Here is a 24,531-nt window from a genome sequence, read left to right as displayed (position 1 = left end):
CAGGAGGCCTTGCCTTGCCATGGTTCCAAGTATGACTTCCCAACTTCATGAAGATGTAAAAATGAGTTGCATTTGGTTGAAACCATACTTTCAGTTTTGAATTCTGATCTATTCCTGAGCTAGCAAAATGTGGCAGGATATTCACTCCTGATACTGGGCAGCAGACACAAACAGTAGCTCCCAGCCTGCCATGCAATCACAAGATGAAAGAAAGATTAAAGATTCCACAGTGGACTGTGTTGCTATCGTATTTGGTAGGTTGTGTATTAAATTAAATTTTCAGCTTATGATATTTTCAATGGATGATGTCTTTACCTGGGACACCCCATCATCCTTCACCCCATCATCAGGTGAAGGAACATCTGTGCAGAGTCTCTACTCAGCCGACGAAACCCCATGAAGAAAGCTGGATAAAGTCCACCATGTGTATTGTCTATTCCACAGTGAGCACTCCCAGCAGGGGATGCTGCCAACATCATAGGAAAAGCCGACGACTCTAGACAGCGCTCAGCACTCCACTCCCTTCTCAGGGGCAACTTTTCTCACCCAGTAGGTACACTCACTATCACACAACTGGAGCTCCATTCCATTGACTTAAAGATGATGTCTGCGTAGAAACAAATCAAGGAAAGCTGCGAGGCCTACTAGCCATATATACGTCTGTGGGAAGGATTTAACTACATCCTTTCCAAAGACAAAATTTCCAGATAGAGAATTTGAATGCTGGTTCCTAAAAGGAAGTACAGGGTCAGGGCAGCCAGGCCTGGCACTTGTCCTAATCCCTTAGGTCACACTCCCAAGTGACATCCTGATTGCAACGTTTTGTATATTGTTCATCTCAAGCTTTTAAAATTGCTTCTACTCTAAGCAATTTCACCTGTTATGGCTGTTAGAGTTTCTTTTTCTATTTGGGTCTTAGAAATCTAAAGGTGATGGCTTTTTCAGAAACTTCCCTTAAAATACAGATTTGCTTGTTCTTGCCTTGCACATCCTTGGTAGATAACCAGCAGACAACCTCCTCGTGTTTGAAGGACATCCCCTAACTTCCTGTTTTGGGAAGTATGCAACTGACCTCCAAAACCCCGTATGCCCTTTGCTATTTACCTACTCCACATTGCATTGCAACTAATCAGAGATAATTCATCCTTTTCATCAGAAAAGAGATAAGATTCCCCAGGTGAGTTCTCTTTCTCTCATTCATGAGGTTAAGACAGGTGGCCTACATAATTCTCATCAGATTTTCTTCTTGTATACAATCAAGGGGATCAGAACACCGGCAGGATTAAAAATAGAGCAGTCTCTCAAATAAAAATAAAAGGCAGGTGATACAGTCTTCATGGACTTATTCTTATCATGCACATGAGCAAGGAACTGATACAGTCTTCTACAATGCATCCTGTTGCCATTTGGTTGATACAAAAGGCTCTGTAATTTCTCTAAGAAATTTAGATTTGTTTTGAAAGATTATTTTTAAAAAGAGAAAATTCAGGAAATGTTTCACATTCAAAGACCCTCTTGCCTCTATTCACTGGGAATTACTGAGTGTCTTACACATTCCTTTCAATAGTCTCTAGCCAGAGGAGGCAAAGACCACCTTGATTAGCACCAAAGAAAACCTACTTTTATCTCCACTCTCCATCTTTGTGAGACTCTCTCCTATAATTACAGCAGCTGCCCAAGATGGTGGGTGGAGATGCAGTACCCATGACAAAACCAGGACAAGGACAGTTTTAAGAAGGTGTCCCTGAAATCTATGATGTGGATCTATAACATGAACTAAACGAACTGCTCCACTGGTAATACCGACCTACAGGAGACCTCAAATGCTACCCAAAGAAACATCCCCAAATGCCATTCTCACATCTCTGTCAAGTCATCTGTAAAATGCTATTTAATGCTGTTCCAGAAAATCTTACTGTATGGTAGGAATTATCAGGTAAAATGAGAAAAATAAGACAGAAGCCTGATTTTTCAAGAGGCAAATGATGGCAATATTATATCCAAGTGGAAGGAGCAAAATGATTTTAAAGGAAATAAGTTGTAATTTTTTAAAATAAAGAAATAATATGAATTATATGTGTTAGTTAAAAACATATCTTTTAAAGGAATTAAATACCTGAGTAAAGGGTACAATTTATTTTTTAGAAATCAGCCAACTTCAACAACCTCTAGGAATTTTAATATTCATTGCATTGAAAAAAAACTCTTTGCTGTAGAAAGTACCATAAACTCACCTCATCTTTGAAAAAAACATAAATAAAAATTTTAAAAATATTTACCTAGGCAGAACTATACTTTGAAGACACACCTCTGACCAATGACCTTAAGACAAAGAGGTACAGGTGAAATTCTGGGTATTTGAGCAACATAATACTCTATAAACGAAGAGGGCTCAGCCCTCTTGTATACTCAAGTACAAGCCAGCTGTAACTGAAAGGAGACAAGACACTGGGCATCCTCTCTAGAGATAAACTTTTCTGCTTCTCACCCCATATTCTACAAGGCCCTCCTGCTATAATATAAGATCCTGGGAGGATACAATGAACAGACCTTATAGAGCATTTCTGACACCAAAAAATAAAGAAAATGTCCCAAAGAGTATAGCTCAGTGGTAGAGCACATGCTTACCATGAACTAGTCCCTGTGTTCAATCCCCAGCACCAAAATTTTTTAAAGTTCACACATACATATACCCACGTACACATACATATATGCACACAGGGAGGGGAGGGAGAGAAAAGAGAGGAAGGGGAGAAAAGAAGGAAAAAAGGAAATATAAAATAAAAATGGTAAGTGGCAAGCACATACACAAGTCAGGGTTGCCTGGGAGCAGATGTGACTGAGACCCCTGCAAGCAGAGACTGAGGACCAGGCCCTTCACATGGAAAAGCAGCAGAGGCTGAGACTTTGTGCAGTAAGCCAAGACCCTTGAAAGTTGCTAAAGTATCCAAGGTCAGGACTAATCACAAAATGAAGGACATGAGAAATGCAAATCTCTAGAGGAAAGTTTTCAATTTAAACCCTTAATATTGCTAAAAATTAAATTTAACCAAATATAAGCTCTCAAAAGAATTCCTCAGGACATAAGAAAACAAAACACATAAATGAGTGTTGGCAGAATTAATGAATCAGAGAACTACATTTTCAATGATAAAACATTTAGTTTTCTCAGATATAACATACTACTATACATAAAATATTTCATGTAATAAAATATGGAATTAAAAACAAATAAAAGGCAGCAAAAAATAAATAATCAGGAGGATTTGCAAACTAGCCAAAGACTGCTTTTGGAAATCAATAAGGAAAATATAAAACATTGAAATTAAAAACACAATGGGTGGGTTCAACTGCAGATTTATATAGCTAAAGAGAAGTATTGACCTGATAAGAGTTATGAAAAACAAAAGTGATCAGAATGCAGTAGAGAGAGGTAAAGAAATGGAAGATATTAAAAGGCTATTAATAAGCAGGGAGAATGGAATAAAAATGTGAGCCCAAGTCTAACGGGAGTCCCAGAAGGCAAGAACAGAAAATGGAGGTGAGGCAATTTTGAGATATGATGGCCAAGAATTTTCTCAAATTGATGAAAGACACCAATCCAAAGATGCAGAAGACATACTCTGTCCCAAGCAAAAGAAATAAAAAATATGCCACCTCTAGATACATTGTAATGGTGCTGTGGAATACCAAAAGCAATGACAAGTTATAAAAGCAGTCAGGAAAGAGATCAACAATGATACTGAGGATTTCTCAATGCCAACAGCTAAGGTCAGGAGACAACAGCTACTCTCCAGTGCTAGGAGAAAATAACTGATAACTAGAATACCCAATGAAGCTATTTTTTGAAGAACGAGAATGAAATAAGTATTTTTTCTTATAAATAACAATCAAATTTGATATCAACAGAACTTCACTAATTTCTAAAGAACATATTTAAGGAGGGAAATGAACCTAGAGGGAAGGCTTGACATACAAGAAACAGGAAATCTTAGGGTGGTTTTAATTTGCATTTCTCTAATTACTAGGGATGATGAGCACTTTTTCATGTTTTGTTGATCACCTGTATATCATCTTCTGTGAAGTGTCTGCCCATTTCCTTAGCCCATTTATTGATTGGGTTCTTTGTATTTTGGGTGTAAAGTTTTTTTAAGGTCTTTATAAACTTTGGAGATTAGTGCTTTGTATGAAGAGTGTGTGGAAAAGATTTTCTCCCACTCTGTATGCTCTCTTTTCACATTATTGATTGTTTCCGGTGCTGAGAAAAAAACTTTTTAGTTTGAATCTATCCTATTTCTTGATTCTTGCTTTTATTTCTCATGCTATGGGGGTCTTGTTAAGGAAGTCTGGTCCTAAGCCAACGTGATGGAGATTCGAGCCTACTGTTTCTTCTATTTGGTGAAGGATCTCGGGCCTAATTCCTAGATCCTTGACCCATTTTGAGTTGAGTTTTGTAGAGGGTGAGAGATAGGGGTTTAATTTCATTTTACTGCATATGGATTTCAGGTTTTCCCAACACCATTTGTTGAAGAGGCTATCTTTTCTCCATTGTAAGTTTTTGGCACCTTTGTCTAGTATGAGGTTACTGTACTTATGTGGGTATGTCTCTGTGTCTTCTATCCTGTACCATTGGTCTACTTGTCTATTTTGGTGCCAATACCATGCCATTTTTGTTACTATTGCTCTAAGGTAGAGTTTAAGGCCTGGTATTATACCTTCTGCATCACTCTTCCTGCCCAGGATTGCTTTGGCTCCAATTAGAATGGCTATTATCAAGAACACAAAAAATAAGTGTTGACAAGGATGTGGGGAAAAAGGTACACTCATACTTGCTGGTGGAGTTACAAATTGGTGCAGCCACTCTGGAAAGCAGTATGGAGATTCCTTAGAAAACTTGGAATGGAACCACCATTTGACTCAGCTATTCCATTCCTCGGTTTATATCCGAAGGACTTAAAATCAGCATACTACAGTGATGCAGCCACAACAATGTTCATAGCAGCTCAATTCACAATAGCTAGATTGTGGAACCAACCAAGATGACCTTCAATTGATGAATAGATAAAGAAACTGTGGTATATACACATAATGGAATATTACTCAGCTGGTAAATGGATGAAGTTGGAAAATATCATGCTATGTGAAATAGGCCTAGCCCAAAAAACCAAAGGCCAAATGTTTTCTCTGATAAGTGCATGACAATATATAATGAGGAGGGGTGGCGGAGGGAAGAGAAGAATGAAGGAACTTTGGATGGTGTAGAGGAAAATGGGGTGGGACGGGGTGGAGACAGAAAGATAGTAGAATGAAACAGACCTATGTATATGTATGATTACATGAATGGTGTGAATCTACATAGTGTACAACCATAGAAATGAAAAGTTGTAGCCCATTTGTGTACAATGAATCAAAATGCAGTCTATAAAAATAAAAAAGATTTTAATTAAAAAAATCTGAAAAAAAAAAAACCAGGAAAGTTGACAAATGCATAGAAATTTTTTTTTTACTTTTTTTGGGTAATGTTGGGGGTTGAACCCAGGGCTTCAAGCATGCTAGGCAAGTGCTCTACTACTGAGCTACATCCTCAGTCCCATTATGCAGGTAATTTTAAATGGATATTTTAAGATGTGTATGTAAAATAATAAACCTCATATATTGTGTGGTAAAAGAAGTTCAAACTAAAATATTATATGGTAGCATATATTTCAAGGAAGGATGACTGTAAGTAACTAAAGAGCTCCAAAGTGTGCGTGTTATTTAGAAATGGGAAATGTAATACTGCTTGACTTAATTCAAGTAGGAGCAGGGTGGGAGTTGGGGGTGGGGGCAGGTCATCAGGTCCCTACTTACCTGGACTAACCCCAGGACTCCCCTTCCCTCCCATCCTAACCCATCCTAAGCCTGCCCCTCACCTGTCATGATTGGGTGATGTAACTGGGTTGGGGGAAAGTCAACCTGTTTCCTAACAGAATAAAATTTCTGGAAGGGTCCCATGGCCCCTGGAGGCAGGGTGGTTTCTCTGAGAGAGGAAGAAAGGCTCTAAGCAAAGAAAAGTCTTTGAGTTGGAGGAAAGACAATGTTTTGGCAGCTGAAAACTTTAGCCTATCTAGAAAGTAATCTACTTATCCTAACTTGCAGGCCAGGCGTGGCTTTGTTTGTGGAGGGCTTTGTTGAGGCCAGGTATTGTTTGACTTCAGCAAACAGGCGGGGAGATTAGTGATTTATAAAGTTACTGCCTGCACTGGTAAGCCAAGATGTGCTTGCATTCCTGGATTTTGCCAACAGAGAGGTTTGGGGTGGTGGGATGAGGTGCTATGAAGTTTATGTCTGACTGGGAAAGTCCAACTCCCTCCAGGGATTTTTCTGGTAAGATGCACAACCTGCACCAACTTTTGATTAAAAAAAAAAAAAAATTCCAGCCAGACTATCCTTCAAAGACTTCTTTGACCAGAGTTGTTTCTGGGCTCTAGGAAAATTACCCAGAGAAGCTTCTTGTGGCCATGTCTTCTTCACTTTTCCTGACAACTTGGGCAATGGGGTTGGCAGATGGGGAGGGAGGTGAGAAAAGAGTTGAGGAGGAGCAACACCATAACTGGAAACCTGACTTGTGGAATTCTGGTTCCTTTTCATATAATCCTAAAGCAAACAAATAGAAAGGTCAATTGGCCAGAGAAAAACTACCTAACACATTTCTGTGTTGGGCCCGAATTATTTGTAATCTATTATTTATATTATCTCGATCTCTGATGAACTTCATTAAAGGGAGTAGTGAGTGGTAATAATTACTGCCCTGTTGCCACAACTTCAGAAGCATCAGAAGTGATTCCACTTATGTGGGTTGCTAAGGACAAACACTGTGGCCTATGAGAATCCTGGGCTACTCCAGCATGCACACCTGCTCATGGGATCAGATGATCCACATTATGTAATGTGTTTTATAACCCCGCCTGAAGAACAGACCCAGGCACTTGACACCAAACACACCATCACCTGGGTTTCCCACATGCGTACAATTGCCGAGTGTTGATCTCAATTATCTGCTATTCACAGAGGAGACAAAGTTCTCTGCTCAAGAGAAAAACTGTTGCTGATAAGTAAAGGGCAGTTTGCCTCAGACTGAAAGAGAACTATATATGGTCTCCCCCAAGAAGTAATGTCCATGAGCCACATTCTTGGAGAGGCAGTGCAGTGAAGAATGAAAAGGAAGAGACAATCTTAAATGTTTTCAACAAATGGAGTTCATGCTTCAGAAAATCAGTAAATACTTATAAGAGTTTATGGTGCTGCTTGGTTATAACAAAAATAAGAATAGCTCCTGGATTCCACAGGAAAGAGTTCACAAGTAGAAAAGCATAGAGCAAATGAACCAGTGGATCCTGTTGGCCAGTTCCATAGGGATATTCCTAAATATGTGCTTCTAGATCAGTCAAAACCTCATGATTTCTTGGGGTGAAGATTCATAAAGTCTTTATAGAGCATTTTTTAAAGCTCTTTTCTTTCTCCCTTCATTTCTTCCTTAAATCATACATGAGGCCAAAATTACCCAATTAGCACCACTCCCTTCACACACCAATTATACAACTTCAGCGATGTACAGACCTTATTTATGTTAGAAATGTTGTCTTGGATTCCCTAGTGCTAACTCTAATTATCATTATTAGTCTGTTACTTAGAAAACAACAAACATACAACCAGGGCCAAGATCCTTAGACACAAGGCCCTAACCTCTACAAATCAAAGAATGTGCATAAATAAACACAACGCAAACTACAAGACTGATAGCATTCACGTCAATCACATTAACTTAACATGCTAGGTGATGCTCTGCTGGAACCACATTGCTGCTATAGGGGACAGACAGATGGTACTGATCACGGTGGCCTGGGTCCTTTTGATCTCAGCAAGTATTCCTTCCACATTTCATGAAGGAAGGGTGGATTCTCCCACCGCTTACCCTAGAGGAACCTTTCTCCATCAGCCTGCTTTGTGTATTTTTGGTCTCTGGATATGAATATTGCTTTGGGATCAACCTACTCTGATTATTTCTTAAGACCCTCAATAATAAAAGTGGTTCTACTTGATGTTATTTTGTTTTTGATGCCAGGAATTGAACCCAGGGGTGCTTAACCACTGAGCCACATCCACAGTCCTTTCTTTAATGCTTTATTTTGAGACAGGGTCTTGCTAAGCTGCTTGGGGTCTCACTAAGTTGCTGAGGCTGACTTTTAATTCGCAATGCTCCTGCCTCAACCTCCCAAGTTGCTGGGATTACAGGTATGCACCACCATGCTGGTTACTTGATGTTATTTTGAACACAAGTCTTAATGCAAGTGCAGGAACTAGAATCATGTTGCAGTAAGAAGTTACAAGGAAACCATCCAAATGATCCAGAATGTGTCTGCATAAAATGTGTACTGCCATCCAAATGAAAGCAATATTTTAAAATTCATTTTGAACTCTCATAAACCCCCAAAGTCTATAAATGCTGAAAGGTCCCCAGCCCCCAGTGTGTGGAACTGCCCTGTGGAATGCTGGCTGGCGAGCATGCTCTTACCCCAACAATCTGCCCCAAGTGTGTCCTCGACACTAGGGAAACTTACTTGGATCAATACCTCAAGGGGTGAGAGGAGGCTAGAGGAGAAGCAGAACAGCTGCCTTATATAATGAATAAAATTGGAGCTGACAAAGGTCTATGAGACCACCAAGGAGTGAACACAGAGTCCACTGGCGTGTGACTTGTTCTGATCAGGAGCCCCAATGTGACCAGTTTTCAAAATAAAGGAAATGCCATAGTTAAGGCCTTGCTTTGTGAGAGATGACAGTCCAGAGAGATGTGAAATCTGATCCACACTTGAGATTGAAATGAACTTTCCACCATCATTGTTCAAGGGTGCTCTTTGTTTCCTTTGTTTGCCATCTGCCCCTCCACCTTCACCAGCCCTAGATTCATGGTCTGCCCTGCTCTGGTGCCAGGAGGGTAACCCCTGAAGATAATGCCAACCAGGCTCCTGTGGCTGAACCAGAGGATGTCTGGTTGGGTCAACCAATGGGAAGCCCTGGCAGGAGACTGGAGGGACTGAAGAAAGGGAGGTGAGGTGCCCCCCTGGGCTTCCCACATGTCCCAGTCCAGCATCTCTGGTGGAGGCTGCATCCCTCCACAGCCCCAGTCCCCGCCCAGCCCCCACAGGCTCTGCGTCCTGCACGGCTGCAGCTCCTAGTGCTCACATAACATGATTCCTTCCTTCTGCCCCCTCAGCCTGGGGTTGGCATGGCTTTCCATGGCAGCAGCTCTTTGTTCTTCAGTGCTGCACACGCTTCCGCGGGGGCAGCCCTCCATTAAGCCTCTTCATGTGAACCAATGGGGTGAACTGTGCATCCTGCTGGAACAGTTACAGTCTTCGAATTTAGTCAGACAAATCAGTGCTATGTGAACTCTAAATGCCTGATTTGATTCTCAAAATTAACAATATGAAAAAGAATAAAAATCATACACCATCTCTCAGAAAAACAAACCCATGCAAACCCATGAAGGGAAATCATAAACAATGAAAGTGTTTGTTGGGGTTTTGTTTGTTTGTTTTGTTGTAGTGGTGGGGTTTGTTTTTTGTTTTTTTGGTACTTGGGATCGAATCCAGGACACTCTACATGTTCAGTTCTCCCTCTCTCTCTTTTTAAACAGGACCTCACTAAGTTGCTGAGGGCCTTGCTGAGTTACTGAGGCTGGTCTCAAACTTGTGATCCTCCTGCCTCAGCCTACTGAATCACTGGGATTGCAGGCATGCACCACCATGCCTGGCTTGAAAGTAGTCTTGACTCTAAATCCACTCTTGAAAAATCCACTTAAGGAAACAATGCGTTGGAAAATGAAGAAGTTATCATTATGAAATTTATTAAATTATCATCTATAGCAGAGGAAATTTTGGAAATAAACTAAGTGCCCAGCAGGAAGAGAACAGTTAAATTGTGACATCCACTTGATGGATTATGAGGCCACCATAAAATATTATTGTAAAAACTTTGCAACAGAAAAAGAGTTTAAATCAATAGTGATACATAGAACAGATTTTTGAACATGCATCAGAATTTTAATTATGTAAAAATATATATGCATGCACCTAAAGCTGGATAAAAATTTCATACAACAAAATCCTGTTAGAGGACTCAAATTCTAAGTACTATATATTTCTTTTTTAAGATACCCTAAAAAATAAAACAAAAGGAATAAAACCGAGGGCATAAATAATATCCATGGCTACAGCTACTGATAGCAGGGTGCATTCTGGGAGACTAAGGCTCCTCAAGACTAATTCTGTCTTCCAATCAATAACCAGCCATAAACAGGACATTCAACCCCAGTCCCCATTTCTTATCCTTGAAGTAATATGACAACTGACCCACTCATAAAAATGTGAAGTTAATAAAACATGACTGCAAAACATTTTTTGCTTTCATATGCATGTCTCACTGTATATGTCAACTGTATATGCTGACTCTAGCTGAGACAATTTAAAACAAAGGCGTGTTCTTAGACAATTTGGTTGTGCAGTGCTTGTGAGCTCTGTTTCAGAGATTAGGAAGGGGTAAGATGAACATTGTCATTTGGGGGCCTTCATCAGAGGTTTTAAAATATGTTTCATGTGCCTCCTTAAAGAGAGCCTATTTAGCAGAGTGCTAACAGATTGATGGCCATGACCTTCTTCACATTCTTCTAACTCCTTTTAAAATGAAATCAAGGCTCTTGTTGCTGGTATCTATGGGCCAGGTGCCAAGGTGATGTAATGAGGGCTACATATCATCCCTCACTCTCAAGATCATCATCCCAGTTCACCATGAATGTGTTAATGCCACCGAAGAACGTGTCGAAAAAGGAGAAAATCCAAGAGAAACATGCTCTCCCCACTCTCAAGGCCTATTTTCTTTAAATAGTGGTTGTCAAAAAAAAAAAAATCTTCATGTTGAAGACAAATATGACACCATATTGACATTACAACAAAGTGTTTTACAGACCTAAAGCTCTCCGTGCCTTAATTTAAAACTGATGATTTGATAGCTTCCTAAATTATACATTTTCACAAGCTTTCCCAACCTAAAACATTCATTGGTCTAGAATATACATATTAATTTGAAATATTGCTATTTCCACTTCATAGTCAAGCAGCGGATAATTTTCTTTAATTACACATTAATTCTAATGTATTACCTGGGTAGGCTGCTATTGTTTTAGCAGGGTAAGGATTAATGGGCAGGTGCTTTGCTATAACCTGACTGAAAAAGAAATAGAGAAATTATACATGATTCATTTTCTTACTTCTCTGAACTGACTAGTATTAATAACTGCACCATCTCACATTTATAAAACACTTTTCAGTTTCAATGTGTTTTCATATCTGGGATTACATTTTCCTGGATCTTTTGCCTTTGATGGATCCTTCCAAATAACATACAACTCTGCTGTTTTTTAATTTTCTGATGCCCAAACCCTGTTGGGGTGGGGTGGGGATTGTATCACTGGAATGCAGTGAGAGGTAAATTAATCTTGGTGTTTGGAGACAGACATAGGTTCAACTCTTAGTTGAACCATTTGCTACATGACCTTGGATGAATTATGCTATCAGTTTTGTCATATTTAAAATGAGGGAAATATCACCTTCTATTGATGGCCTTTGGGAGGACTAAATAAGATGTAACTAAAGAATCTGGTTGCCAGCCAGCATCCAGCAAGCACTCAACAACTAGAATAGGTATTGCTATTACTGGCATCTATTTTTACTCTGTGTTAAACATTTTCTTTCCCTGTCTGATTTATTGTGTTTAAAATATTTGAATTCAGAGATGTACCAAGGAAATGGAAAATCAAGAAATAGCAAAGTTAGCCCCAGAAGGTACTATATCAGTGCAATCTCAGATAATTTCTATCCTCAGGGCCCTACTTGAGTAAACAGCCCACAAAAATGCATTCATTTCCTTTCTGTTGAGTTGGTGTGAAGTGAACAGCACTTTGGATAAATCCAGTATTCATCATTTGGCATTCCCAGACTCTGAGCTTCCTATACCCAAGAAAATATCTCAAACAAATAATATTCTTTACTTACTGTGGCACCCAACTTCCACTATAGCCCCCAATAATTCACCTCCTGGTATTGGGACCCTTGGAAGCACCCCCCACCAACCCATATGCTGAGGCAGGAATGGTCAACTACACAGTCAGCAGAATTAGATAGAAATGATGTTGTGTGACTCGGACACTAAATCAAACTGGAGTTTCTTCCTTGGTCTCTTGAATTACTTTCTCTGGGGAAAGTTAACAACCATGAAGAAACCTACATAAAGAGGCACCAACTTGTCAGCACCAAATGCCACCTTAGAAATAAACCCTCTAGCCCCCAAAACCTTTAGATGACTGCAGCCTGGTCAATATCTGACTAAAACTGCATGAGAGATTCTGGTCCAGAACTGCCCAGTCAAGCAACTTCAAATTCTTGAATCACGGAAACCATGGCAGATAATAAATAATTATTGGGTTTTTTTTTTTTTTTTTTTTTTTTTTTTTTTTTTTTTTGTGTGTGTGTGTGTGTGTGGTGCTGGGGATCGAACCCAGGGCTTTGCGCTTACAAGGCAAGCACTCTACCAACTGAGCTATCTCCCCAACCCTATTGGGTGTTTTTTTTAACCACTAAATTTTGAAGTTCTTTCTTATGTAGCATTGACTAATTGTTATAGTAACAAGGGTAATTTGGCAAGAATTATGAATTGGAGTAACTTGCCCCTTCACCATGTAGCTACATAACTCAAAGAATGTGGCTAAACAGTGATGGATGAACAACACAGCCCTGTTGTACAAATAAAAGTGACTTTAATACAGAGACCACTTTCATATTTTAAGCATAACCACCTCACACCTAAACAAATTATCAGAATCCCACACTAATGCCCAAAGTCTTTTAAAAATGATATATTTGGAGAGTTGGGGATATAGCTCAGTTGGTAGAGCACTTGCCTCACAAGCACAAGGCCCTGGGTTCAATCCCCAGCACCACACACACACACACACACACACACACAAAAATATATATATATATATACATATTTAGTATTACATTAAAAATGTAAATTACTTATATGAAAAACTATAAAGTAAAAATCTAATAACTAATGAGGAAAATTATCAGCACTGTAGGATAGAAAGGGTTACTACTCTATAAAAAAAGAATGTATAGATCAATAAAAAGAAAACATTTAATAGTAAAACAGAAAGTAGAATCAACTGAGATTCAGATTAAAAAGGCTCAGTTCAAAAACTGAGCTCTAGAGCACTCTAGTATTTAGAATAAATAAGAAAGAGGAGGATTCAGCAAAGAGGACTAAGGTCACTGGGACAAGAGGAAATAAGAATATTCTAGAGTTCAGGAAATCAACTACCAAAGAGAGTTTTAGTCCACTTTCTGTTGGTAATAACAATAACACAGATTGGGTAAGTTATAAAGAAAAGAGGTTTCTGTAGCTCACAGTTTTGGAAGCTGGAATTCCAGACATCATGGAGCCAGCTATAGTGAGAACACTTTTGTAGATGGCATCATAATGGCAGAAGTGCATGAGAGAGGAAGAGATCACATCACAAAATGGGAAGCCAGAGAAGATTTAGGAGTCAGACTCAGGCTTTTAGACCAACTCACTCTTGTGAAAGCTAACTCAGGAGTTCCATGAGAATTGTCTTAATCTCTTTTAAGTGCAGTGCCCCCAAAGACCTAAGAATCTCCCTCTAAGCTCTACCACCTCTTCATCTTGTCATACTGGTGAACAAAGCTTCTAGCACATGAAGCCTTTGGGGACAAAGCACAACTAAACCATAGCAGAGAGGGTGATAAAATATGCCAAAGTCTGCTTACAAAGTTAAGTAAGATGAAATCTAAAATGTATTCAATTTTGCCACATGAACCACTGTTAATGGCACATAATCCAATTTCACTTCCTTTTGTCAATGAATGCTTGAGTACCCATCATACAGTACTTCTTGAACTGAGTTTTCATCCTTTTGTGCTCTAACTGGCAATATGTTATGACTGCTTATGCAGCTTGTCCAGGTTAAATCCAATAGGACATTAGAGATTCTTGGGGGGTAGAGTGATGGGAAAAGAGTTGAAGTAATCATATTAAAATCAATTAGGTGTCAGAAAATGGCACACCAGCAAATTAGTGATAAATATTAGGACAAAGCTAGAAGACTTCTAACTAATAATCACAGTAATAATTTTGACCTCTTTGTACCTACAGCAGTCCAGATAGAGTAGGTTATGCTGTCATAACAAACAACCCCACAAACTCAGTGATCTGACACAGTCTACGTTTATTTCTTGCTTACTCAAAGCCCACTGTGGATCTTGGCAACTCTCCCAGATAACTATCTTCTTTGTGTTGTGGTAGCACTCCAAACAGCTCTAAACTGTACAAACATATTTCCATAATCACCACAGCAAAACAGAGAGTCCTAAAGGGTCTCACACCAGCAATTAAATGGTCTGGTATGGAAGTGACTCATGTTCAACCACAACCCACTCCAGTCAGTCACACCATCTGCCCAATCACAAGGAGAATCGGGAAGAAGAATCTTCCCATGTGATTAAGTAGATATTAGGTGAGCATGACCAGTCTCCCCACAAGCAGGATTTCAGTTCTTCAAAGGATCATTTGACCACAAAGACATCCCAATAAGGTAGACAGAGAATTATCAGAAGCACCCTTTATAGATGTAGAAATTAAGACATCAAAAGTTTCATTAATTTACCTAATTAGTGGTAATATATAATTTAAATCCTGTAATGAGACTTGTCTCCCAGTTTTATAAACTTTCTTTCCACAAGTACATGTTGACATTAACTGGTGGAAAAATCATTTGGGTTACTGATATCTGGGGTTATTTTGGCATATACAAAATATATACAGAATACAACACTACATGATTCTCTAAGTACATTGTGCAAAAGAGGTCCCTTTGAAATAGCTGAGATCAGTCCTTTCAGACATATTCTTGGCAATGACTGGCTAATGCCTCAAATGAAAGTCAAAAGGGCTTAGAATGGAAGAAGGCTTGGGTTTTCCTAATAACACTTGAGTCTCTTGTCTCTGCATCTGTCACTAAAGATTAGCCCTCAAAATAGGTGTGTGTGAACTCCCTTCGTGTTAAAGATGAACTTTAAGTTTCAACATTCCCTACAGTTCTAATTTGCAGGTTGCTAACAGCCAGCTTTAAGGAGACCGGGCTTTGTGACTTCTGTGTTAAGCCTTAAGGTACAATTTCATTCTCTCAGATATGTGGGGTCTTGATATGGTTTTATGGCAACAGGAAAAAGCTGCACTGGGAACTTTCTTTATCATGAGTTACTTCACTCAGCAGCACAAAATGCTAACACTTTTCCAAAACAATGTGTATGCAAACCTTAGATTCCTAGATCAAAATGAAATATCACTTGGAACGGAGATAAAAGCATTACTTAGAATGATAAGACTTTTCTCCAAAGATTATGCATTCAGAAAGAGAGTTCAAAGAGCAATTAGCTAAACTCTTATTTTTTTCTTTCAATCCTAAAATTCTTAATTTAAAAGTTGGTATGCTAATGAAGTAGTAAGTAAGAACCTCAAGAACCTCAACTGGTATCAGGTCAAACCCTGGAAGTTCTGTCCATGATTTCCCTTTCCCTTTCCTTTGTTTATTGTTTTTGAGGACAGAGAAAGGAAAGGAAAGGAATTTCCCACATCAAGATAAATGGCACATATCCAAATCTCACAGTAGTCAACCAATTACCACTCCACCTCAGAAATGAACAAGCATGTTCAGTCCAACACTCAGCATCTTCTTCTCAATGCCTTATGTAGTAAAGACACTTATATTGTGAAAATAACTTAGTATCCTAAAAAGGAAACCTACAGCTCACTCTAGAAAGTCACCTAAAGTCACCTGTTGTTGTCAGAAAAAGCTCAACTCAGAGATATAGAGAGTGAGCCTCAAAGAGTTAAGTTAGATCACACCATATCTTTCTTGAAATGTCTTAATGGTCTCCATCACCCTATTTAAAAACAACTCAAAGTTCTTACCATATGCACAATGCCTTGCATTATTCCTCATCCTCCAAATGCTGTCTCTCTGATCTTACTTCCTGCTGCCCTTCCCTCACTTTCTTACCACACCTGGGGATGTAGCTTCCTTGCTCTTCCCCACACATACCAAAACCAAGCTCTACTCTTATTATTACATAACTGCATTTATTATTCCATTTTTCTGGAATGTCTAACTTCTAGATAAACACCTGGTGTGCTGCTTCTCTCCTTTCTATTTTCTGCTCAAATGTCATCTTTTCAAAGAATTCTTCTCAGACACTCATATTATTCTACCCTATTCCATTTTCCTTTGTTCTCTCTCCCCTGACTCTGCCTTAATTTTTTTTCAAAACCCACATTACTACTTGACATATAACTATTAGTGAATTGTCTGTCTCCACCCATAGAATGTAAACTCCTTAAGAGGGAGAATTTTGTCTTATTTGCTCTTCTATACTGAACGCCTATTTCATTGTCCATATTTAAAGAGAAGTCATTGAATATTATGGTTTGTATGTGAGGTGCCCCCAAAAGTTCACATGTGAGACAATGCAAGAAGGTTCATAGGAGAAATGATTGGGTTGTGAGAGTCATAACCCAATCAGTGAATTAATCCCAATAGGGGTTAACTGAGTGATAACTGAAGTGGTAGGGTGTAGCTGGAGGAGGTGGGAATAGGGACGTGCTATGGGGTATATATTTTGTATCTGGTGAATGGAGTCTCTCTCTCTGCTTGCTGATCACCATGTGAGCTGCTTCCCTCAGCCACACTCTTCTGCCACTATGTTCTGCCTCACCTTGAGTCCCGAGGAATGGAGTCTGTTACTATGGACTAAGACCTCTGAAACCATGAACCCTTAAATAAACTTTTCCTTTTCTACAATTGTTCTGGATGGGTCCTTAAATCATAGCAGTGAAAAAGCTAACTAAAACACTGAATAAATGAGGGAAGGTTCTTCTCTGAATAGTGGATGATACTTAGTCCATGACCAAATGCTGCTATGGTTCTTCCTAGCATATATTAAAAGAATATCAAAAACTGTTTATAAAATTGTATAAAACTGCTTCTAAGAATTTTAACTGCCTCCTAGAACAAAGTTTAAGGCTACTTACACAAAAATATCCAGCAACCCACAAGGTAAAATCTACAATGTCTGGCATCCAATCAAAAATTACAAGGCATAATAAGAAGCATAAAAAACAACCATAATAATTAGAAAAACCAATCAAATGAAACTCTCAGAATTGGTACAAATGTTAGTATTAGCAGACAAGAATAATAAAACTATTATAACTGTACTCCATATGTTCAAAAAGTTAAAATTTAAAGCCCCAAATAAAAGGTCTGAAAAAAAAAAAAAACTACAGCGTCTGAGATGTAAAATATAGCATATAGAATTAATGACTAACCAGACATTACAAAAGATTAGGAATCTTAACAATGGAGTAATAGGAACCATCCAAAATGAAACAGAAAGAAGAAAAGAAATTTTAAAAATTAGAAGAGCATTAATGAACTGAAGGCAAACTTTAAGCAGCTTAAAATACATGTTATTGGAGTTCTTTTTAAAAGAACTCAATAATAATAATAATAGAAGGGAGATTAGCACATTAGATACAGAGGACAAAGGCACATTAGATACAGAGGAACAATCAGCAGAAGGACAGCAGATTTCTCATCAGGAACAATGTGAACAAGAAGACAGTTGAACAACTTTAAAGGATTGAAAGAAAAACACTACCAACTCCAAATTTTTTTGTTTGTTCTAATTAGTTATACATGACAACAGAATGCATTTTGATTCATTGTACACAAATGGAGCACAAATATTCATTTCTCTGGTTGTACATGATACAGAGTCACACCATTCATGCAATCATACAACTACAAATTTTATACACAGTAAAAACATATTTCAAAAACCAAAGTGAAATAAAGACTTTTTCAGACAGACATACAAAAGCTTTAAGATCTGCATTATAAGAACTATCAAAGGGATTTTTTCAAACAGAAACTGTAACTGGGTGGAAATATGAATATACATAAAAGAATAAAGAGCACCAGGAATGCCAATTACATGGATAAATATGTATGATTTTTCTTATCATCCAACTCTCTTTATTAAATAATTGTTAAAAATATTAGTGTATTGTGTTTCTTGCATATGTATAAGTAAAATGTAGAACAAAATATGAAAAAGGCTCAAGAGTGGACTAGAAATGAAATTTTACTATTATAATGTTCTCAACTGTGATGTGACATAATATCACTTCAAGGCACACTAAGATAATTTAAACCCGAAAGCAAACATTTAATTAAAACAAACAGGTCGAGCTAATCAGCCAACAGAGTAGGTAAAACACAATCATTAAAAACAACTCTATCCAAACAAAAGCCAGAAAAATAAGGAAAATGGGGAGAAAAAGAACAAAGGCAATGAAGAGAAAGTAAGTAAATGAAAAACGTAAAAGTAACACAATTAGTAATCATATTCAATACAAGCATTCTAACACTGTGACTGGAATCCAACTTTGTCAGTCAGATACAAGAGAACCAACCACTTACTATCTATAGGAAACACACTTTAAATATAAGCATAAGAAGGTTAATAACCAAAGGAGTGAAAAGAATATTACATGATATCACTAGTCAAAAAAAAAGCCCTGCAGTGACAATATTGATGTTAGACAGCATGAGTATCTGGGCAAGAGATATTTCCAAGAAGAAATATTACCATTTCATAAACATAAAATGATTAATCATTGAGAGAACATAACAATTCTAAACATTTCCAAGCCTAAAAAACAAAGTTTCAAAATATATGCAACAAAAGCTCATTCAACTTCAAAAGGACATAAATTTCTAATTAAAAGTGGAAATATAAATGCCTCTCAATATTTAATAAAACAAACAGGGAATCAGTAAGGATACATTATCAATCAACTTGACTTAATTGGCAATTATAGATCATTCTGCTCATCAAAGGCAAAATACAAATTCTTTTCACATATACTTGGAACTATGACCAAGCTAGAACATATTCTGTGCGGGGGAGGCGGGGGACCCTACATAGGTTGAAAATACAAATCATCTTTGACTACAATAGAGTTAAATGAGAATCGGCTTAGCTCAGGAAACCCCAAAATATTTGGAGACTAAATACTCTTCTATAAAACCATGGATCAAATACATTTAAAATATAACTAGAAATTATTCTAAATTAAATGAAAATGAAAATACAAGACATCAGAGTCTGTGAGATATTGCTAAATAGAACTAAGGAAGAAATTTGTAGTGATAGAAAAATAGATGAAATTGACCCTCAAAATAAGAAGAAAAAAAGAAATTAAAGGTGGAGAAGAAATTAAAGAAATAAAGAAACCAAAATACAATAGAGATAAAACTAAAAGCAGGTTCTTTGAGAAGCTCAATCATTTCATAACCTTCTATACCGAAAGGTTATTAAGAAAACAAGAGAAAAACAAATTATCAATATCAGGGGAAAACAGGTTGGCATAAAGTATTCTTCAAATATCAAAAGTGTTAAAAAGAACAAAATGGAAAAATCCTTAAAAGACAAGAATCACCAAAGCTTACTCAAGGAGAAATTAGTAACCTATGAACAGCCCTATAATAAATTGTATTTATAGTTAAAGACCTTCCGGTAAAGAAAACATTGGACCAAAGAGGCCTAACAGGTGTATTCTACCATAGATTAAGGGAAAAACTAATACCAGTACCACACAAACTCAGAAAATTGAAAAGTAGAAAGCATTCCTAACTCATTCCACAAAACTAGCATTACTGTAATACCAAAAGCAGGATAATACATTATAAGAAAACTGCAAACTAGCCAGGTATGGTAGCACATGCTTATAATCCCAGCTACTTAGGAGGCTGAGGCAAAAGGATCACAAATTCAAGGTCAGGCTCAGCAACTTAGTAAGACTGCCTCAAAATGAAAAAAAAAAAAAAAAAAAAATTAAAAAAGGACTGAGAATATAGCTCTGTGGTAAAGTGCCCCCTGAATTTAATCCCCAGTACCAAAAAGAAAAAAGAAAAGAGAGAGAAAAGAAAACTGCAAACCAATATATTTCTTCATGAGCATAGATATAAAAATTCTAAACAAAATATTTGCAAACTGAATCTAATAATACATAAGATGACAATACATCATGACCATATATTTTATTGGGAGAATGCAAGGTTGGTTTAAAATTTGCTAAAAAAAATTAAAATCTATGTCATTTACCTTACAAACAAAAAGGAAAAACACATGATTATCTCAAGAGACACAGAAAAATCATTTGATAAAATCCAACATCCATTCCTGATAAAAACCCTCAGCACACTAGGAACAGACTGAATGCTTTCCTTTTTCATGAGAAACAAGGATGTCTGCCCTCGCTTCCTCTGTTCACCACTGTACAGGAGAATCTAGTGGTGCAATGATTCAAGCCCAACAAATGAAAGGCATCCACACAGAAGTAAAATTGTCTTTACTGGGGATGCATGATCATCTGCAGGAAATCTGAATCCCCAAAAAAACTACCAATTTTAGTAAGTGATATTAGGAAGGTTGTCAGATATAAAACCAATACACAAAAAGTCCACTATATTTAAATATACCAACACAAATTATCAGAAATTAAAATTTTGAAAAAACAACATCATTTAAATAGAGGAGAAAACCTTGGTTACTTTGGTTAGGTAAACATTTCTTAGTTGTCACACCAAAAGTGAGATCCATTTTTTTCAAATTGATAAAAATTCCTATGAAGATGCAAAAAAAACCAGGGTAGTCAAAACAACCACTTGATTTCAAGTCTTATAATATAGCTGGGGCAATCAAGAGCACAGACTCAGATTGGTGGGACATTAAGGGGCTCAAAAATAAACAAGCATTGGAAATTATCTGAATGACAGATATCTGACAGATGTGCAGTAACATTCAGTGGAGAGAAGGACAAACTTTGCAACCACAATGCTGGAGCAATGGGATGTAAGTATGCAAAAAGTTGAACTTAGATCCAATATCTTAGCAGGAATGAGAAAAATAACTCAAAATAGATCGTAGACCAAAAGTTAAGTCTCAAATTATAAAACTGCTAGAGGAAAACACAGGAGAAAATCTTGATTACTTTAGTTAGAGGAAGATTTTCTTAGTTGCAAAGCAAAATCCATTTTTTTTTAAAGTTGATAAATTGAATTTCATCAAAGTCAAAACTTCAGTTCTTTGAGAGACTCAACTAAAAGTATATTAAGACAAAGACTGAAAAAAATATTTGCAAAGCACATATCTGACAAAGGACTTGCATAAGGAATATATAATAATGCTCAAAACTAAATGAGAAAACAACCCAACTTTTCAAACAGGCAAACACCTATCAAAGAAAGTATATGACTGATAAATATCTCACAAAGGCTGCTTAGCCTTGTTATGCAATGGGGAAATGCAAGTGGAAACCACACCACAAAATGGTTAACAGACCATGTGCTGGTGAAGGTGCAGAAAACTGGAACTCTCAACAATGCCTGTGGGAACATAAACAGTATAACTCTGGAAGACAATGTGGCTGCTTATCAAATAGCTAAGCCAATTTAATAAACTGTCAAATTGTTTACGCAACTACCATATGATCTAGCCATGGCACTCCTAGCTGTTTACCCAAAAGAAAGGAAAAAATATATATCCATACAAAGACTTGTATACAAACATTCATGGTAGCTTTATTTGTAATAGCCCAAAACTGAAAACACCCCCCAAAGTCCATCAACAGGTAGGTGGATAAACCAGATTATGGCATACCCACACAAAAGAATGTTGTTCAGCAGTAAAACCGAATGAACTAATGATATACACAATATGTATGAATCACACCATAATTATGCTGTGTGAACAAAGTCAGACTCAAAAAAGTATATGCTGTATTCTTGATATAAGCTTCTAGAAAATGCAAACAACAGTGGCAGAAACCATTTTCATGCCAGGAGAAGCGGGCAGACACAGAGGGACAGGAGGTAAGGATTTTCAAGGAAACATTCCAGAGTGATGAATGTGTTCATTCATATTAATAGTGGTGATAGTTGCACAGATGTATGCATATGTATAAACTTTGCAAATAGTACACTTTAAATATGCACAGTTTATTGTAGGTCAATTATATCTTAAGAAAAGCTGTGAAAAAAATAATAAGATGAGATGGCCTATTTGAGGTTGCCCTTTTGCCAATCTGAATTTTGGCCTCATTGCAAAAATTTCTTGAACAGCATTTAGGAACAGACTGACACTGTTAAGCTTAATGCCCTGTGAAATAGTCTAAACTAATTGTTTCAAAGGCCTGTGGCAGCAGTTTTCAGAGATTATATCAGACGACATGCTTTTCTCTTTATGTAAACATAAGCTGACATTGCCACTGGATGCCAAACAATGCTCCTACTGCAGTGATCTCGACCATTCCAGAATGACAGATGGATGTGTTACTTCACCAAAGAAGTCTGAGAACAACGCCCTGAGTTCCCTGTGTTTGCGTCACACCTGTTCCTTTACAGTGTGGCTTCTGCAGGAAATTGTTCAAAAGAGATGGCAGATTTAAATCATTGGTGGATTGGATGGTGTATGTGCACTTGTGTGTGAGAAACAGCAACATAAAAAATGAATGAGACAGACACAGAGGGACATATAAAGAGATCCCAAGTCAAGTAGCAATTAATAGATGTATTTGCCTTCTGGAACTTTCTGCCTTTAATCCAGCCATTTCCTCCCTACAGAAAAAAAAAAAATGTGTGCAATTGTCCGACTTTTAAGTAGCTCTCCTCTCCTACATTTTGCAGTTCCACTCTTGGGAATGCAGGAAGTCCACCAGTCAATTTTTTTAGCTTTTGTTGAGGGAACAAGGGTATACAAACATGTACACACTTACACATTTGAACCAAAATCTCTCCAATGACAGTGCAAATGATTCCTTTTATATGCTTCTTAACAGAAATTATCACAACCTACATTACTGTAAGAGCCTCTCTTTCTTACACTCAGTAATTCCATCTCACTGGGTCTCTCTACACTACATCAGTGTTGCCTACATTCAGTCTATGCCAGTGATAATCTGAACTTAACTAAGATAATTAAGGTGGTCCAGCATTATGATTTACCTGCTTTTTTTTTTAATTTTTTGTAGTTGTAGATGAATAGCATACCTTTATTTTATTTGTTTATTTTTTATGTGGTGCTAAGGATCAAACTCAGTGCCTCACACATAGCCACTGAGCTATTTACCTACTATTTTTAAAGGATTTTGTATGTACTCATGTCTTTTTAAAATATTCCTTCACTTCTTTGAATAGAGAAACAGAATCCCTTCATAAAGGTAGAAGCAGATAATTCTAAAAGAAAAGAAAGAAAGAAAGAAAGAAAGAAAGAAAGAAAGAAAGAAAGAAAGAAAGAAAGAAAATGAACACTAAAGCCATAGGTAAATGCCTACAGAATTTTCTGTAGAAATCCTGGGTCTAAGCACAGTTCTCTTTTTGAGGCTGGTATGTCTAACTAAGACATGTTGAGCCCTTGCTGATATCCCCTTTTGACAACTGGTACTTCTTTCTTGGCTGATGAGTTGGGCTAAATGAGAGTTAAGAGGAAATAGCTGGTTACATGTTATCACGTGCACCACCTATAATGATCTTATGTCATGGGAGTTCCTGCCCTCCAGGATCTCACTGAGAGCCTGTCACCTAAGACATGAGGCTAAGATGAGTTCAGGGTTCACATAAAAGTCTGACCTCTGAGGTCCTGAGAGGAAGCATCAGGGCAGGGTGCCCAAGTGCCCATATGCACACTAGAAACAGGTGCCCATTCTGGGCAGATGAGCCTTGTCATGTGCATGGCATGGGGAGAGAACAGTACCTGTGTGAGTATTTGACAAAGGCCTCCTTTTCTCCAGGCCAACATAACCTTCTGCCAGGCAGTGCATGAGTTGGATTTTGGCCCCACTTAACCCACTGGCTCAATGCCCTTGTGCAGTGAACAATGGGCACAAATACCCATGGTGGTTTGCCAAGCCTGACCTAAGCTTCAGCAATTCCACTAGTTACTACTAAATTCATAATTCAGTGACAATTTTCAGGGCTATAAAAGGAACCACTTGATCCTACACCATGCACTTCCCTTGATGCCACTCACAGAGCTCTGAGAAGGCCTAAGATGGGCCTGGTGACGCCCCGATCATTAGGACTCACTTTAATACCCAGCGAACGTAGCATTTGACAGTCTTATAGTTCTACTGGGTTACAAATTGGAGGAATCTTAGAATACCGATTGCCTCCTGCCATCCCTGCTGTGATACTACCAGGAGAGAGCCTTAGGCAGTTCAGGGACTCATTCTGATCTTCAAGAAATAGATGGAAGAGGAGTCCTCCTGACTCTTCTGAAGAGACTAAATAAC

General features: G+C 37.8%; 1 protein-coding gene across 10 annotated transcripts in view; it reads right to left on the bottom strand.

Moving 5' to 3' along the window:
• Positions 1-24,531, bottom strand: part of Lypd6b (LY6/PLAUR domain containing 6B) — a 190,007-nt gene that overhangs the window by 110,472 nt on the left and 55,004 nt on the right. The window lies entirely within an intron of this gene.

Source organism: Sciurus carolinensis, chromosome 3, assembly GCF_902686445.1.
Source record: "Sciurus carolinensis chromosome 3, mSciCar1.2, whole genome shotgun sequence".
Lineage (NCBI taxonomy): Eukaryota > Metazoa > Chordata > Mammalia > Rodentia > Sciuridae > Sciurus > Sciurus carolinensis.
Note: the sequence above shows the minus strand (reverse complement) of the source record. Positions and strands in the feature narration are given on the sequence as shown.